The 6,000-nt window shown below is 35.5% G+C and overlaps 1 long non-coding RNA gene across 1 annotated transcript in view; it reads right to left on the bottom strand.

Moving 5' to 3' along the window:
* Positions 1–238: 238 nt before the first annotated feature.
* The window catches only part of LOC120600110 (uncharacterized), a 30,973-nt gene continuing 25,211 nt past the window's right edge, over positions 239–6,000 (bottom strand). The window contains exon 4 of the long non-coding RNA XR_005652103.1: positions 239–494. This is a non-coding gene — a long non-coding RNA (uncharacterized LOC120600110). The remainder of the gene's footprint in view (positions 495–6,000) is intronic.

Genomic DNA, 6,000 nt, shown 5'->3' with positions numbered 1-6,000 from the left:
CTGTATTTGCAGCTGCTCCCCAGCGCTGGCATCACCACCTTAGCTCCACTTCAGATCATTAGGCTTTAGATTCTCATAGGAGCACTGGTCCCTGGTGCCAAAAAGGTTGGGGACCGCTGTGTATGGGAAGTCCCTGGAGATTTGTTAATGCCTTCACTGACCATATGTTTTATACTCAGGGTGAACACAGACAATCAAAACTCTCATGAAATAGTTATTTAATGTTCTGTTAGAGAAATTCAATATCTTCCATTCTGATATTACTGGTTATAATCATTAGTTATTATGATGATGGCTCGGACCAAGGTGATGTGGAGGTGGTGACAAAAGTCAGTTTCTGGGTAAATGTTGAAGGTGAAGCCTACGGATTTATTCATGAATTGGATATAGGTGAGAAAAAGAGAGTAGTCAAGCCGTCTTCAAGGTTGTTGACTTCAGCAAGTGGCGGAACTGAGATGCCATTAATGGGATCAGGAAGACCACAGGAGCACCTTCTTGGGGGAGATTACAAAGAATTTACTATTGAACCCTTTACATATGAAATTATTAATAATAAATAAAAAGGCAATATTAATACAAATACAGTAAATTACAGCATATAAAATGGCATATAAACAATACAAATTATAATTAAATAATAAACTATTAATATTAATGTCACTAACCATATTATTAATATTTATTATTAAATATTCACATTGTAGGTGTTAAGTAGGAATCTGGAATTCAGGACACAGATCCAGGTAGGAGATATAAATTCAGATCTTATCAAATTATTATGGCCATGAGACTGGATGAGATCACCAAGGGAGTGTAAATAGAACAGTGTAAAGTTTCATCCACGTTGTCTCAAATGGCAGGATTTCCTTCTTTTTTAATGGCTGAATAACATAGTATTGCATATATACATTGCATTATATATCAGTGTTTTTATTCATTCATCCATTGAGAGATGCTTTGTTTCCGTATCTTGGCTGATGAACATGGGGCTGCAGTTCATCTCTTTGAGATAATTATTTCGTTTCCTTCAGATGAATACCCAGAAGAGGCATTGCTGGATCATATAGTAGTTCTATTTTTATTTTCTTGAGTATACTCCATACTGTTTTCCATAGTAGCTGTACCAATTAACATTCCCATCAATAGTGCAGAGGGGTTCCTTTACTCCACATCCTCACCAGCACTTGTTATTTCTTGTCTTTTTGATTATAAAGCTGGGGAAAATTTTTTTAAAGAAAGGAAAGAGTAAACATTCAAGGATTTCAATGTCGTCTTCTAGAAGACTCGATTTTTCACGAAGACACATTTCCGGCTTGTGGATTCATGAGAGTATATGGATTTATGTCATGTGGGGAAGACTTTCAACTTCTGTCACACAGCTTTTTTCTATTCTCTTCCTTCGTCTCAACTTCCTTACTATGTATTAGCATCCAGTGGATTCCAACATTAATGTGGGATTATGGGGTTTATTTATCTGTTATGTATTTCATAATGATGCTTACTATGATGTTTACTATGTTCTAGACTCTGTCCTAAGCATGTAACAAATATTAATTCCTTCAATCTTCATAACCAGTCTTGGAGGTAGTGAGCATTATTATCCCCATTTTACAAAAGAGGGAACTAAGAAACAGGGTGGTTTAGTGACGCGCCCAACTTCCCACAACTATTAAAATGCACCTCCTTTTCAATCACTGCAACAATGTACAAAAGCTTTGGCATGTTAGGATGTCATGTGATATTCACCAACCATACATGGTACCTGGAACTCAGGAGGCCTCTGTGTTTACTGAATCACTAACTCAGAACTTAAAAATCATCTTTCTCTTCTCAAGATTAAATCTCAGTTTCATTTAACCTCTATATTCTATATCCTCAAATCCCAATTTGCAATTTTAATAATAGTTTTTCTACAGACCCAAAGTTTACAATATAATATTCAAATTGTAATATCTAAAACTCAGTGTGGTGCTGGAAAGAAGACCAACCAAAATTACAAGTACAGTAAGTCCTCACTTAACATCGTCGATAGGTTTTTGGAACTTCAGTGAAATGACATAAATGAAACCAGTTTTACTATAGGCTACTTGATATAAACAAGAGTTCAGTTCTTACAGCCTCTCACCAACCTTGACTGAAATGACATCATTAGAGGACCTGCTGTTCAGTGAAAAGATTTCACAGCAGTCCTTCCTACTTTTTTTATTTTTCCAAATGTAAGGTGTACCTAGAAGGGAAATCTCATTATGTTGGAAAAGCCTATGCTATTGCCAGCACAAGTGATTTTTTAAAAATCTCTCAAAAGCCAAGCATGTATTAGCACAAGACAGGCAATCTCTGTTTCAAAGGAAGATTGCAACACTCCTTTTCCTTATTCACCCAAAGTGCCCCAGCCTTCAGGTCATGTCATAGTGAAACAATCTTTATCTGGTACTACTGTTGATTAATCAGTTGCTACTTTGATCAAAGAAGAAATGCTTTCTCAAAGTCAGAATGAATAGTTTGAAATAACAGAACAAGGGACAGAGATTGAGTAAGTCCAAAGAACAGAGCTATTAATATTAAAAGTTCCACAGGAACTTTTGCTTATTTCCTCAACAGTAATTTACAATATCTGTTTACTTATTGTTATATTGGTAATGCCAATCTAAATAAGTAGATTTCCAAGACTTTCTCATTTGTTGTATGTTAAATGAAACTATGTTGATTACCTGTACTGGCATTTCAATAGCCTAAGTAGCTGAGAAACACAACTCTTCCAAATTGATTTGCTCTTACATATATGGACCAAATCTTGACTTGATTTTTAATTTAAATATTATAGCACTCAGGTTACTTATCTGTTGGATTAAATGTCAGGTTCATCCTTAATGTACTAAATCAGTGTTTAAGTCTGTAATTGAAGTAATCTCTTCAATAATGTATCCTTAAGGCAAGGGAATACTTTGAATTAAAAAGAGAATGTCAGTTGATGAGTACATCTTTTCAGAGTATGTCTCCTTACAGATATGTTGACTCAAAAAATAATCAGCTCAGTGAAACCTTACAGTTAGAGAGCATATTTGTAATTTTAAAGTGAATATGTCATTTGTGTAATTAAGCAGTGTAAGTGTATTACATTTACTCTGATGGGAGAAGACAGTATTTCTGGTATCAACATAGTCTCTGATCTTATCCCAAACTATAATCTTAGAGAATTTTCCTAACTGACGTTTGCTTCAGATTCATTTTTTATCTTAGAGGGAAAATTCACTAAGTGTAATATATTTAAAGGTAATTTTAAAACCCAAGGTTTTATATTTTTTGTTTCTGTTTATTTTAATACTACTCTCGGAGAAAATCCTAGTTTCTCTTCTTTCTTTGTCCTGCCAACAATCGGCTTTATGATTTAGGGTAAATTTTTAACCTCGGATTCTTTTGTCTATAAAATATGAGGTTTGATCTGCAATGTTTGATCTAGATCCAATATTCTGTTAGTTATTTGCTTCATTTAAAGATTTTATTTTGTTTTCCAAAAATAGTAGATCTTATATATATTAAGTTGATCATTTATTCTGTGTATTGAGTGTTAATCTATGAAGTTGGAATAATACTTTCAGGAAATAACAACAGAGAAAGAGTTTGAAATGGGCAAAAGGTACAGAGTGTCCTATTTAGAACATCCTTCTGGATTAGCTCTACCTTTCATTGTTTTTGAGTTATTTTATAACTCCATAAGATGTAAGTAATTAAAATGATTTTTGTCCATAGATATGCAAATTGTGTCCACTGAAATGCCATTGATTATTCCTTTTGGCTATTAACTTGTTTTACATTTATTTGTAAATTAATTTCAGCAATCCTAATTGCCTACGTATATACAGTTCTTTGAATTCTCCTTTGAATCAGTTATGACATCTTATTGGTTTCCTCATTAATTAATGTTAAATAAAACCTTGGACATGTGTTTATTTTATATTGGTTTTAGGGTCTTGATTTTAACTTTAAAAAATTATCCTTTACCTAAATCATTAGATTACTGCGAGGATTGAATAAGTTGATGCAGGTTAAGCACTTGGCAAAGTGCCTGAGACATAATGATGATGATGATTGATGTTTAGTCTACTGACCAAGTGAGTTTCAATTCTAGTTCACAATTATCGTCTTCATAGCTAACTGGTAAGAATTCAAAATGACATAAAGGTTAGCTCAGTTTGAAGATAATTAAAACTACAGTATACTTGAGAGAAGGACTTATGTATCATTAAATTCTATATATTTTGGCATACATGTTCAGATACCTGTATCTCACTTAAAATTGTGCTTTGATTTCACATTAAATACTTTGAAATTTTGTGAAGGGGCTAGCAGATATTTAGCTACTACCTGAAGTGCCTAGAGATGCAGAGACTCAAGAAAACCACCTGGAAAAACAAGTAGTAGAGTTAGAAGAGAACCAACTAGCTTCTCACTGCTCACAGTTCTGCCACTTACAAAAGTCCCTCACTTGTTAATTAGTTAGCAAAATAGCTTTTGTCTCCATGGGGGGTAATATAAGAGAAATGGTAAATAAAAGAATGAAAATAAAGGAGTCAAAATAACTTCCAGCTGCCTACTATTTTTTTTCCTCCTAGGCTATCTTACCACCAAAATAGATGTTGCAGTGCAAAGAACTGAAGAATATTTTATTCAGGTATGTATTTCCATTTACTCCACTGAACAAAGAAACTTGAGCTGGCTATGGTTAAAGATATAGTGTGAATACGTAGGAAGGAATCCTGATTGTGAGCTTATTACACACTGGAACAGGCTTTCTAGGAACAAGACTGGCCTTCATCAAGATATATTAAGTAGAATGTACAGAAGATTAAGTGAGAAGAGTTGAAGGGGCACGAAAAGGTCCTCGAATGATTTCTCTCCCTCAATATCACAATAAGCAAAATCAATACGACAACAACAAAACAAACACATAAACTCAACCAACATTTATTAAATACTCCCTATGTGTCAGGTACTATTTTAGCCAGAAAAATCTCTGCCCTCATGAAGTTTACTTAAGATGTGGGGTGAGATGGGGGAGGGAAGAATGTTCCAGGTAGAAGACCCTGAGGCAGGTAAACACCTGCTGTGCTTGATGAATAACAAGTAGGCCAGCTGGCCTCAGCAGAATGAGCAGGAGAATGGACAAGGTCAAGGAGGTAATGGGAGTGAGGATGGAGGCAGATCCTTATGGGCCCAGTGAGCCAGTGTAAGATGTCAGCTTTCACTCTGAGAGAGATTGGGAGCCACTGGAGAATTTTTAAAAATGAAGTGATATAGTCTGACTTAAATTTAAAAATGGATCACCAGGAAAAAAAAATCAGCAACTTCAATCAGCAATATCAGCAATGAAAGGGTCAACAAGAAATAGAGGAGTCTATAGAGAAAAACCAAGGACTTGGCTCTAAACTGTTCCTATGACTCTCCCATCCACTGCCCTGCCTTCAAAAAGCCATACTGAAGAGTTTCCTCCCCAAATCTGGAGACAACCAAGTTGAGTTTATTCATTCACTTTTTTCTCTTTGAACTAATGATTAGTAAAACAGTTTATTTTGGGTTTTGCATCCCCACCCCCGTACTATCAAGCAATGCTCAGGACATTAGCTGAGTGTTTTAGAATTCAAATCAATTCTGACATTATCTACCCAGAGATAGCATCAGATTCCATAGGTAAAGGGCTCCGTCCCACAGGACCACTCTTCACTTCAGACTCCAGTTGCAAGTCCAGGTTGTTAGCTGTACTTCTGACTGACCAGCTGTAAATCAGAGGTTCCCACGACCCCCTCCTTGGGTTTGATTAATTTGCTAGAGCTGCTCACAAAAGTCAGGAAATCTATTTACTCACTAGATTACCAGTTTATTACAAAGGATATTAAAGGGTACGAGTCAACAGCCAGATAAAGAGATAGAGAAGGCAAGGTCCTGAACAAAGAAGCTCTGTCCTCGTGGAGTGTGGGGCCCAACACAATGGCCTGCGGAAGC

Source organism: Pteropus medius, unplaced genomic scaffold (assembly GCF_902729225.1).
Source record: "Pteropus medius unplaced genomic scaffold, Ma_sr-lr_union100, whole genome shotgun sequence".
Classification (NCBI taxonomy): Eukaryota; Metazoa; Chordata; class Mammalia; order Chiroptera; family Pteropodidae; genus Pteropus; species Pteropus medius.
This window is presented reverse-complemented; position numbering and strand designations above follow the sequence as displayed.